A 13,610-nucleotide genomic window follows, 5' to 3' on the forward strand; every position below is an offset into this window, starting at 1 on the left:
GGACAGTGTCTTGAAAGGAGGATATAAGATGAACATCAACAAAAGCAAAACGAGGATAATGGAATGTAGTCGAATTAAGTCGGGTGATGCTGAGGGAATTAGATTAGGAAATGAGACACTTAAAGTGGCAAAGAAGTTTTGCTATTTGGGGAGCAAAATAACTGATGATGGTCGAAGTAGAGAGGATATAAAATGTAGACTGGCAATGGCAAGGAAAGCGTTTCTGAAGAAGAAAAATTTGTTAACATCGAGTATAGATTTAAATGTCAGGAAGTCGTTTCTGAAAGTATTTGTATGGAGTGTAGCCATGTATGGAAGTGAAACGTGGACGATAAATAGTTTAGACAAGAAGAGAATAGAAGCTTTCGAAATGTGGTGCTACAGATGAATGCTGAAGATTAGATGGGTAGATCACATAACTAATCAGGAGGTATTGAATGCCTGCCGGAATGGCCGTGCGGTTCTAGGCGCTTCAGTCTGGAACCGCGTGACCGCAACGGTCGCAGGTTCGAATCCTGCCTCGGGCATGGATGTGTGTGATGTCCTTAGGTTAGTTATGTTTAAGTAGTTCTAAGTTCTAGGGGACTGATGACCACAGATGTTAAGTCCCATAGTGCTCAGAGCGATTTGAACATGTCCTATATCCTTGTAAAAAGAGATCTACGGATGAGTATGAATAAAGCTGGTGCTACTACTACTACTACTACTACTACAGTTACCATTGTTAGCCAACTGGTTATCGCCAAGCGTGAACGTGCATCATTTTCCTTTCAATTCTTGCTCTAAGGAGGATGAGCAGGCAGCTATCTTGTTGATGTACAGAATATCTAATTATAAATCAATACTTAAGTATGCCTATACAGATCTCAAACCGGCAGTATATTTACAATGTGCAGCCGATATTATTATAGGCCAGTACGACGATGCTACTTTTGTAGATACGTCGATACTACTTTTCGATATATCGAGGGCGGATAAGTATAATTTTTTTAAGTATCGGTGTATAAGATTGGTTTAAGAACCATGAAAGAAGGTTGTATACGTGGAAGAAAAAATGGTTCAAATGCTCTGAGCACTATGGGACTTAACATCTGTGGTCATCAGTTTCCTAGAACTTAGAACTACTTAAACCTAACTATCCTAAGGACATCACACACATCCATGCCCGGGGCAGGATTCGAACCTGCGACCGTGGCGGTCGCGCGGTTCCAGACTGTGGCGCCTAGAACGCTCGGCCACACTGGCCGGCTACGTGGAAGAGGCGTAGAGACACTGGAAGGATTCAGGTAGGCTATATAATGGTAAGACAAAGATTTAGGTACCAGGCTTTAAACTGTAAGACATTTCCAGGGGCAGATGTGGGTACTGACCACGAACTATTGGTTATGAACTGTAGATTGAAACTGAAGGAACTGCAAAAAGGTGAGAATTTAAGGAGATGGGACTTGGATAAACTGAACGAACCAGAGGCTGTAGAGAGTTTCAGAGAGAGCATTAGGGAACGATTGACAAGAACAGGGGTAAGAAATACAGTAGAAGAAGAATGGGTGGCTCTGAGAGATGAAATAGTGAAGGCAGCAGAGTATCAAGTAGGTAAAAGGACGAGGGCTGGTAGAAATCCTTGGGTAACAGAAGACATATTGAATTTAATTGATGAAAAGAGAAAATATAAAAACGCAGTAAATGAAGCAGACAAGAAGGAATACAAACGTCTCAAAAATGAGATCGACAGGAAGTGGAAAATGGCTAAGCAGGGATGGCTAGATAATAAATGTGAGGATGTAGAGGCATATGTATATCACAAGGGGTAAGCTATGTTTCCTACAGGAAATTTAAAGATACCTCTGGAGAAAAGAGAATCACCTGTATGAATATCAAGAGCTCATATGGGAAACCAGTTCTACGCAAAGAAGGAAAAGCAGAAAGGTGGAAAGAGTATATAGAAGGTCTATACAAGGGCGATGTGCTTGGGAACAATATTATGGAAATGGAAGAGGACGTAGATGAAGATGAAATGGGTGATATGATACTGCGTGAAGAATTTGACAGAGTACTGAAAGACCTAAGCCGAAACAAGGTCCTGGGAGTAGACAACATTCCTTTAGAACTACTGATAGCCTTGGGAGACCCAGCCATGACAAAACTCTACCAATCTGGTGACCAAGATGTATTAGATAGGCGAAATAGCCTCAGACTTCAAGAAGAATATAATAATTCCAATGCCAAAGAAAGCAGGTGTTGACAGATGTGAAAATTACCGAACTATCAGTTTAATAAGTCACGGCTGCGAAAGACTAACGCGAATTCTTTACAGACGAATGGAAAAACTGGTGGAAGCAGACCTCGGGGAAGATCGCTTTGGATTCCGTAGAAATGTTGGAACACGCGGGGCTGTCTTGACCCTACGACTTATTTTAAAAGAGATTAAGGAAAGGCAAACCTACGTTTCTAGCATTTGTAGACTTAGAGAAAGCTTTTGACCATGTTAACTGGAATACTCTCTTTCAAATTGTGGAGGTGGCAGGGGTCAAATACAGAGAGTGAAAGGCTATTTACAATTTGTACAGAAACAATTTGACAGTTATATGAATCAGGTGCATGAAAGGGAAGCAGTGGTTGGGAAGGGAGTGAGACAGGGTTGTAGCATATCCCCGATGTTATTCAATATGTACATTGAGCAAGCAGTAAAGGAAACAAAAGAAATATTTGGAGTGGGAATTAGAGTCCAGTGAGATGGAATAAAAGCTTTTGCCGATGACATTGTAATTCTGTCAGAGACAGCAAAGGACCTGGGAGAGCAGCTGAACGGAATGGACAGTGTCTTGAATGGAGGCTATGAGATGAACACCAACAGAAGTATAACGAGGAAAATGGAATGTAGTCTAATGAAATCAAGTGATGCTGAGGGAATTAGATTAGGAAATGAGACACTAAAAGTAATAGGTGCGTTTTGGTATTTAGGGAGCAAAATAACTGATGACGGTCGAAGTAGGGAGGATATAAAATGTAGACTGGCAATGGCAAGGAAAGCGTTTCTGAAGAAGAAAAATTTGTTAACATAGAGCACAGATTTAAGTGTCAGGATGTCTTGTCTCAAACTATTTGTATGTAGTGTAGCCATGTATTGATATGAAACGTGGATGATAAATAGTTTAGACAAGAAGAGAATAGAAGCTTTCGAAATGTAGTGCTACAGAAAAATGCTGAAGATTAGATGGGTAGTTCATGTAGCTAATGAGGAGATACTGAATAGAATTGGGGAGAAGAGGAATTTGTAGCAAAACTTGTCTAGAAGAAGGGATCGGTTGGTAGGACATGTTCTGAGGCATCAAGGGATCACCAATTTAGTATTGGAAGGCAGCGTGGAGGGTAAAAATCGTAGAGGGAGACCAAGAGATGAATACACTAAGCACATTCAGAAGGATGTAGGGTGCAGTAGTTACTTGGAAGTGAAGAAGCTTGCACAGGACAGAGTAGCATGGAGAGCTGCATCAAACCAGTCTCTGGACTGGAGACCACAACAACAACAACCACATATAAGATTCCTGATATTTTTAAAAATATCAACTGTCCTAAGTCACGCCAAAATCGCAAACTCGTAGAAACACAATAGAAGAAATATGCTCAGCATCAACAATCTAAACCATTTGCGAGCAAAATTGAAATTTCGGAAATTTTTCGATATCAGTTGTATTATAAAAGCATCACTGTTTTGTTCGATGAACTCATTTGGTTATATCCGAATAACGATTTTCATCCGTGACTGATTAAGGAATTTAGCATAAGAGTTTTTGACACTAAAGCAGCCCCTATTGGTAGAGGATGGACTACTTGCATCCTACCCCAAACTGAAGTGATCATTAAATTCAGATCTGGCCTCAGCCCAGATGCTTGGCGGTAGTTCTTGTAAACAGTAGCTAGCAATGGTAAAAAGATGACTGCGCTGACACTGTGACTTAGTATATACCATATTTTAAATGTATGCGACGAAAATATGCTGATTTTGTGTATATCTCTTGACGATGTCACCATGGCTCCATTATATTAGGACATGTATTAAAACAAGTGTTTCTAGTCGTATTTTAAGCTCTTGTTTCCCTAATATACGTCTGTAGTGTTCATTATGGCCTATTTTATTGTTTTAATATGTGGACAGTCAACTAGTTGTATTTGTTTTTCTCAATTTTTGTAGCATATCTGAAGATGCTCATCGTTGATCGAAACAAATACTACACTACTGGCCATTAAAATTGCTACACCACGAAGACGAGGTGCTACAGACGCGAAATTTAACCGACAGGAAGACGATACTGTGATATGCAAATAATTAGCTGTCCAGAGCATTCACACAAGGTTGGCGCCGATGGCGACACCTACAACGTGCTGACATGAGGAAAGTTTCCAACTGATTTCTCATACACAAACAGCAGTTGACCGGCGTTTCCTGGTGAAACGTTGTTGTGATGCCTCGTGTAAGGAGGAGAAATGCGTACCATCACGTTTCCGACGTTGATAAAGGTCGGATTGTAGCTATCGCGATTGCGGTTTATGGTATTGCGACATTGCTGCTCACGTTGGTCGAGATCCGATGACTGTTAGCAGAACATGGAATCGGTTGGTTCAGGAGGGTAATACGGAACGCCGTGCTGCATCCCAACGGCCTCGTATCACTAGCACTCGAGATGATAGTCATCTTATCCGCATGGCTGTAACGGATCGTGCAGCCACGTCTCGATACCTGAGTCTACAGATGGGGACGTTTGCAAGACAACAAGACATGAACAGTTCGACGACGTTTGCAGCAGCATGGACTATCAGCTCGCAGACCATGGCTGCGGTTACCCTTGACGCTGCATCACAGACAGGAGCACCTGCGATGGTCTACTGAACGACGAACCTGGGTGCACGAATGGCGAAATGTCATTTTTTCGGATGAATCCAGGTTCTGTTTACAGCATCATGATGGTCGCATCCGTGTTTGGCGACATCGCGGTGAACGCACATTGGAAGTGTGTATTCGTCATCGCCGTACTGGCGTATCACCAGTCGTGATGGTATGGGATGCCATTAGTTACACGTCTCGGTCACCTCTTGTTCGCATTGACGGCACTTTGAGCAGTGGACGTTACATTTCAGATGTGTTACGACCCGTGGCCCTACCCTTCATTCGATCCCTGCGAAACCCTACATTTCAGCAGGATAATCCACGACCGCATGTTGCATGTCCTGTGCGGGCCTTTATGTATACAGACAATGTTCGACTGTTGCCCTGGGCAGCACATTCTCCAGATCTCTCATCAATTGAAAACGTCTGGTCAACGGTGGGAGAGCAACTGGCTCGTCACAATACGCCAGTCACTACTCTTGATGAACTGTGGTATCGTGTTGAAAGTGCATGGGCAGCTGTGCCTGTACACGCCATCCAAGGTCTGTTTGATTCAATGCCCAGGCGTATCAAGGCCTTTATTACGGCCAGAGGTGGTTGTTCTGGGTACTGATTTCTCAGGATCTATGCATCGAAATTGCGTGAAAATATAATTTCATGTCAGTTCTAGTATAATGTATTTGTCCAACGAATACCCGTTTATCATCTGCATTTCTTCTTGTTGTAGCAATTTTAATGGCCAGTAATGTATATACCATATTTTAAATATATGCGACCATGATATGCTGATTTTGTGTATATCTCTTGACGATGCCACTATGGCTCCATTATATTAGGACATGTTTTGAAGCAAGTCTGTCTAGTCATATTTTAAGGTCATGTTTCCCACATATACGTCTGTAATGTTCATTTTGGCCTATTTTATTGTTTTAATAAGTGGACAGTCCACTAGTTGTTTTTTTTCCAATTTTTGCAGCAGAGCTGAAGATACTCATTGTTGATCGAAACAATTACTATGAAGTCCTAACAATTTTGTGATCACGTCTCTCTCTCTCTCTCTCTCTCTCTCTCACACACACACACACACTCACACACACACACACACACACACACACACACACACACACGTACGTACACACACAAACTGGCCATGTCTGGATGCTAACGCTGCCTTCCGGTGTGTCACTGACTGCCTGCCTTTAGGGGCACGTCTACTCGACATTATATAAGGCGCAGTCAAATGAAAAAAGGTGACAGATGAATAAAAGTAAATAACGTTTATTATTTCAAAAGAAATTGCCATAACTGTTAGTACATTTATCCCATTGTGGGTCAAAATGGGTCAGTGCCTATGCAACCATGGTCGTACCCAGATGTGCGTCCATCTCTTCATCCAAAGCAAACTGACGGCCACAAATGTCTTTCTTTAGGGCTCCAGAACTATTGAGATCAGGACTATATGGAGGATGAGAAGTGCTTCCCAGTGCAACTTCTGCAGCATAGTCGAAATGATTCTGACAACATGTTGGTCCATCTTACACATCTTCCATACAGCCCGATCTCTCCCCATACAATTTCCATATTTTTGGAGCCCTGAAAAAATGCTTTTATGGCCACCAATTTGCTTCGGATGAATAGGTACGCACCTGGGTACAATCATGGCTCCTTAGGCAATCGAAAACTTTTCCCATGAAGGTACAGACGAGCTTGTCTCACAGTGGGATAAATGTATTAACAGTTATGGCGACTACTTTTGAAATAATGAACAATTTACTTACTTTTCTCCATGTGTGTCGTTTTTATGTGAGTACTCCTTACAACACCTCGGTAATACTCTCGTAAAAAGTCCTGCGTTAGATCTCAACTTCACGCTCAAACAAATAACTAGAAAACTAAAATGTGTAATAAACTGAAGCTCGAAAGGTGGCAAGCCATTCGGCTTGTCTCTTTTCATTCAGTATGATAATCAGTGTGAATCAGAGGATAATAAGAAGGCAGGATTTAACAATAATAGCTTGTAAGAGTGTCGTGATCTCCTACAATTAAAAATTTAATTAACAGACAGATCAAAAAGAGAATTACTTGAGGATGGTGTAAGTGCCTTGCCTCGCCGGAGTTCACGGCACATAGGACGCTTAACAAGATATTTGGTGAAGATAACGCCATTTGAAACTGGAGGCCACTCGTCATTTAGGCAACCAGACAACATACAGGCATTAGAGAAGGCGCTAAGACACACCTTGTCACATTATATGAGTGTGACCTCCAGGGCTTGCTCCCGATTTTTATCCAAAAGCCTCCGTCTCTCCATACTTTCCGTGTCAAAGTTGGTGTCTCTCATAGTTCTCTCTCTCTCTCTCTCTCTCTCTCTCTCTCTCTCTCTCTCTCCCCCCCCCCCCCCCTTGTCCAAGGGAAAGGGGTACCACAGGGTTCCGTATTGAGTCTCTCTCTCTCTATCTCTCTCTATCTCTCTCTCTCTCGATCTCTCTCTCTCTCATGCCCATTAATGGTCTAACAGCAGCTGTTGGGCCATCCGTCTACCTTCTGTATGTGTAGACGACTTCTGGATTTCCTACTGATCCTCCTGCACTGGTGTTGCTAAGCGCCACCTGCAGGGAGCCATCAACAAGGTGCAGTCAAGGGCTCTAGCCCATGGCTTCCAGTTATCAGCCACAAAGTTTTGCTTCAATCACCTCTGTCAGTGTCGTACCGTTCATCCGGAACCAGAACTTTACCTTGATGATGATACTCACTGTAGTGGCGCTATGTCTATTCTTGGGACTGGTTATCAAGTCAAATAAGACAGAGGAAATATTCTACATAATGTACAACAGAATTAATCTAACGTTAAGGCAGTCAGATGTACACTTGACGGAAAAAAAAGTGGGTCACTGCCGAATACAACCAACATAACGTAGCTGTGTTGCAAGTCCTCTAAACACACGACACACAATGGGTACCGCAAGAGACTACTAGAGACCAAAGGTCTTTATGGCAGTCAGTCTAAGCGTCAACTAATATCGTCATACAAAACATATTAGAAAACACGTTCTTAGCGATGAGACACCCCATAACACTCATAAACTAACCTTAATTGCAACAAGTGACATTCCAAAATTTCTGAGAAAACGGATTATTTTACATATATCGTACAGTAATCCTTAGTCAAAATTAAATACGTGAGACAATATATGGAGTTACAAAGCTGTACGGCAAATGGAAAAAAGTTTTTCGTTCTCGGAAAGGTTTTCCATCCACGTGCTGAACGTCGCTCAACGGCGAGTGGCTCTGGAAACTGGATATTGGACGAACCAGTACAAAAACTCGCTAACGGCAACTAGCACTCTACGGAAATCTCAACATTAACTGCGAATCACCAGTAATATCATTGTTCTCGTAACACATCAACAGCTACGAGTACACAAATCTGGTCTTTAAATGACATGACGAACTTCGTCTTTCTGGACCTGGATTCAAACCCAGCACCTATAGCCATTGCTAACTAAGCTAAGCTTTGTTTATGCCCTATTGAGACCCGATCACTAGGCATAAAGAGACGTGAAGTACAGACGTTTGCACTAGCATCAGTTATCAATTCAGATCCTGAAAATAAATGACGAAAATGTTTGTACTGAACTGGGAATCCTGTCATAACAGTTACCTTCCTGGGAACTACCCCCAACGACGTTTTATATGGTGTCATTCACAAGGAACAAGGTACGCTCATGTTTAAAATTGAAATGCCATCATGTAAAGCTTGTGACAGGGATGCGCAACCAGCACCTAATCGGATTGTTAACGAAGTACGTAAAATTAGAAGTTAAATATCAAATGTTTTCACCAATAGCGAGATGTTGGAACCTTAAATGACGATAGAATTGTTTTTGCCTGACTGGGATTCTAACCCAGCATCTAGCGCCGTCTTTTTCTAGCCAGGAACAGACGATAAATATCTATTGTTGGTTCCCCAGAAGTGAGATGTGCGGATGTTTAGGTAGACATCAGGCGACGAAAAGTTCTGTGCTGAATGAAATTCAAACCCCGCACACGTGGTTATGAAGACACTTTAACTATCAAATTATTTTCCAATAATAGCTAGGGGTGGCATGTTTGTAACTTTCAATGATGTGATGGAAAATACTCTGCTGGCTAGAAGTTGAATCCACAACATATCGTCTTTGATTATCACAACGAAGACAACGTGAAACCCAAATCAGTTTTCGCCATTAGGATGGAGAGGAATGTTTGACCTTGAAAAGATGTAAGGAAACGTTTGATCTCGTAATGTTGTGATAAAAAGCTCATCATGTGGCTGTGAATTGAAACGAACACGTTACAGCTGACAACGCACGAAGAGACGTTGAAAATTCAACTATTTTTCACTAGTAGCTCGGAGTGCACATGCTAGGGCTTGAAATGAAATAATGAATATTTTGTGCTAATCTGGATTCGAAACCAGATAGGTGCCTTTCGAGGAGGCCTAGAAGAGTTTGCAATCTTGGGGAACACAGTGAAATCAAATTCGAATCCCAGTCCAGCACCACAATTTTCAACGTCTCAAGTTCAAATAAAGTAAGAGCATTGTGAACTTACAAGGCCATTGGTTCGTTAAATGAAATACGTTTTCTAGTTTACGACGGCTTGCTGGTGACAGAGTCTATGCCTTCCGGGGTTTCTCTACCTGTCATAGCTCAAACGAATGCCGCTCTGCCCCAGTCGGCAGCGAAGGGATGTTATCTTTACTGCGGATATTGAACTACGCAGCTTACTGACGCTCTTCACTTGGCGTTACTAGGGGTGAAGGAGAGTTACTTGTGTGTGTTAAAAATCTGCCTCTGACGTGATGTGGACCTCCACGTTTTACACATCAGTACAAGATTAATCCACTAGTTCACAGAACCCCCTGCCAAGCACATAATTATGAATTGCATAGTATACATTTAGATGTAGATGCAGAAGTCAAGGGACGGGTAACAGGAAGGAGGGAGGGATCTGGGAACGGACAGAAGTGCAGAATTGCAAAATATAAGCGTGAAATGCTTGCAAAGTACTGCTTACTTAGATGTGTGCCACAGTTCGTTTCATCTTATGACCGAGAGAGAAGGAAGGACTGTTTTCAGAACGAAGAATGGATTATAGGGAAGGGGATATCAAAGAATACGGTTTCATAAGTGTTGAGAGGAATGATAGAGAGTAAAGACAGCAACAATTAAAAGAGAAAAATGTAGCGCCAATGGAAACCGCTAGATTTGTTTATAAAGTTTTGGGGGAATGGAATAGAAGGGCACTTGCGGCGATAGTGTCAGAGGAGAGAGAGAGAGAGAGAGAGAGAGAGAGAGAGAGAGAGAGAGAATAGAGGAGGTATTAACAACGAGTAAACATAATATGAAATCGTTTGCGTATTGTGTGGAGGACGGAGGGTGTATTGATGGATGGAGGGGAAGAGAGAGATGTATTTGAAATAAAAAAAAACTACTGTGACAGAGTCCATCTACGCTGATTAGTTTATAAGTATCTAGACAAGATATAAATGAAATCAAAATAGAATATTTAACAAACTGTATATTCAAAATAAACCCAGTTGAATTAAAAAGGCAACTCAAAAGAAAACTAACCCATATTGTATTTTTTCTGTTGCCACGCGATCTTCCAGTAGCTCCCAATGACGAAAATTGACGAAAAAGAAGACATAACAAAACATTTTAAATACTCTAATATTTTATCCAGAATCCTTCATTATTCTGTATTTCTATCATGCGCCTTGGCATAGAATGTATAAGCCCTTGGACGTAACAGCCTGAAGAAGCAACTTCCTCCCAGGCTTCCAGGACGCAGTCCCAAAAGGCGTTCACAGTAGTTGGTTCAAATGGTTCAAATGGCACAGAGCACTATGGGACTCAACATCTTAGGTCATAAGTCCCCTAGAACTTAGAACTACTTAAACCTAACTAACCTAAGGACATCACACACACCCATGCCCGAGGCAGGATTCGAACTTGCGACCGTAGCAGTCCCGCGGTTCCGGACTACAGCGCCAGAACCGCACGGCCACCGCGGCCGGCCACAGTAGTTGATTGGTTTCGTTGGCCAGTTCTCTGTTAACGTTCTGGTGACCTCGGCCCACATGTTTTCCATGGGGTTCATATCAGCCGCCCGTGGCGGCCAGTCCAATCTTGGAGAGCCGCTGCTGAACAAATACATACTTGTGAATGGGAGAATGGTCCTCTTGCAATGTGACGTCCCCTTCTGCGTACAGCATTCGCACTCACGGAAGCATCACATTTTCCAATATGTGGGCATACTGCACGCTGTCCAGAGTTGCTTCTATCCTGTGAAGAATTTCCGCTCCTCTTGCAGAAATCCAACCCCAGCAGGTAACAGATAGCCGCCCACTTCTACTCGTCGTGGTTACACATTCGCGTCGATGGCGAGTCCCTTGCGGCCTGTAAACGATTCGTGGACCGTCGTTACTGGTGGAAAACACCTTCTTATCAGTGATAATGATATTGTCCCACAACGCCCTCAGATGGAGCTCCGCAAATGCTAGCCGGTATAAAACGTTGTCTTCGCTGAGCTCTTGTTTCACGGCGGATCGTCGCGTACTCAGTCCAGCGCCCCTCAGCCTTCGGCGAATCGTGTCACTGGAGCCGGGGAAGTTGGTCTCCCGCCGCAACAGCTTCGCGTTCAGAAAGGGATTTCCTCTGTTCCTGTCTTCCTGTCTTCCTACTGTGAGCTCACTCTCTTCCTGCCTGAGCCAGGAGCCCTGCCTGTTGGTGGTGCCACTTTCAAGGAAAATCCTCCACCATCTCGTTGCAGTGGTATGTGGTACGCCATACCGTCTGCCAGCTTCTCTGATGGAAGATCCTCCTTCTTCAATGAGAGCGACGACTGTATCTCGAATATACCTCTCCCAGTGAGCCATTACGGCAGACAGCCCTATGTGTATTTCTGCTTGCCGCTCTTATACTGATGCCAGGAGAGGAGGTAAACATATTTACGTCAAACGGAGCGGCAGAGGCAGAGGCATGCGGCACAGCCGTGCTGGCTCGTCGCGGGCTGTTGGCCCACCAACGCCACCGCTCGCTCACTTGCGTCTCGCCTCGGCCAGCCTGGCTGGCCCGTAGCTCGCGAGCCGCGTCTAGTACAGACCCGGGCCGCAAGGCCACGATCACCGCTTAAAGGATCAAAAGTTACACCTAACCTACCCATGTCTGTAGTATAAACTAACGCAGCTACAGCTATTATGCTATAACATATGTAGGCACACCTACAGCTGACGATTCATTCAAATATTTGACGAACAATACGTTCAAAAATACATTCATTTTAAACATACCACAAAATATTTCACCGAGATAGCAATAGCACGACGCAGTAAACTATTCTTTCTTGTAAGCGCTCTGCTTTAGATGTAGCCTTAAGAAAACGTATATTCAACCACGACAACTAAGCGGAATGGGCCGGTGGTGGCCGAGCGGTTCTAGGCGCTTCAGTCTGGAACCGCGCGACCGCTACGGTCGCAGGTTCGAATCCTGCCTCGGGCATGGATGTGTGTGATCTCCTTAGGTTAGTTCGGTTTAAGTAGTTTTAAGTTCTAGAGGACTAATGACCTCAGATGTTAAGTCCCATAGTGCTCAGAGCCATTTGACCCATTTTTTAAGCGGAATGTAAAAGTAAACAGGTTTGGCGGCAGCTTCTCCAAATAATAGTATATACATAGTAATTAACACACGTTTTGAGTACTTATAACATGTACTCAGTGTCTCTGAAACAATACGTGCTGCACGACGGAAATTACTTTCTGCTGAGGCACTTCATTTACATCTCAATGATACACGACTACTAGAAAACATTGCTCTTTACGGCAGTCAATCCACTTGTAAATTAACACCATGATATCGCAGATATTAGGCAACACGTTACTAGGGACGAAAAAGGCCTTAGGTTTGCAACTAAACATGCTATTCCTAGCTACTCGTGAATAAGAATTTGATTATTAACGTGTGCTCATAACCATGTGTGCGGCGTTCGGCTCTCAGTCAGCATAGACGTTTTCGTCGCCTTATTTCTAGTTAAACGTGCGCACATCTCGCTAATGGTGGACCAACACTGGACATTTATCGTCTGTTTCTGGTTAGACAACGACGGCGGTAGGCGCCGGGTTCAAATCCTGGTCAGGCAATACAACTTCAGTCGTCATTTAAGGTTCCAACCTCACTACTGGTGACAAACTGTGATATCTACATTCTGATTTTACGTACTTATTCAACAATCCGATTAGGTGCTGGGTTCGCATCCTTGTCACTAGCATTTCAATTTTAAACATGTGCATCCTTTGCTTCTTCACAATGCAACAATATACAACATCTTTAGAGGTTAATTACCAAGAAGGTAATTGTCCTGTTAGGGTTCCTGGTTTCGTACAAACATTATCATTATTTATGTTCAAGTTGAGAATTGATAACTGATACTGGTGCAGTCGTCAATATTTGATGTCTCTTTCTGCCTAGTGATCGAGTCTCGATAAGGCACAAAGCTTCGCTTGGTTAACAATGGATTTACGTTCTGGGTTTGCATCCGGATCCAGAACGAAGACGTTGGTCATGTCATTTAAAGTACAACTTTGTGTACCAGTAACTGTTGATGAGTAATGTGAACAATGATATTACTTGTGATTCGTTGTTAATGTTGAGATTTCCGTAGAGTGCTTGCCGCCGTTAATCAC

Source organism: Schistocerca piceifrons, chromosome 3, assembly GCF_021461385.2.
Source record: "Schistocerca piceifrons isolate TAMUIC-IGC-003096 chromosome 3, iqSchPice1.1, whole genome shotgun sequence".
Taxonomy (NCBI): Eukaryota; Metazoa; Arthropoda; class Insecta; order Orthoptera; family Acrididae; genus Schistocerca; species Schistocerca piceifrons.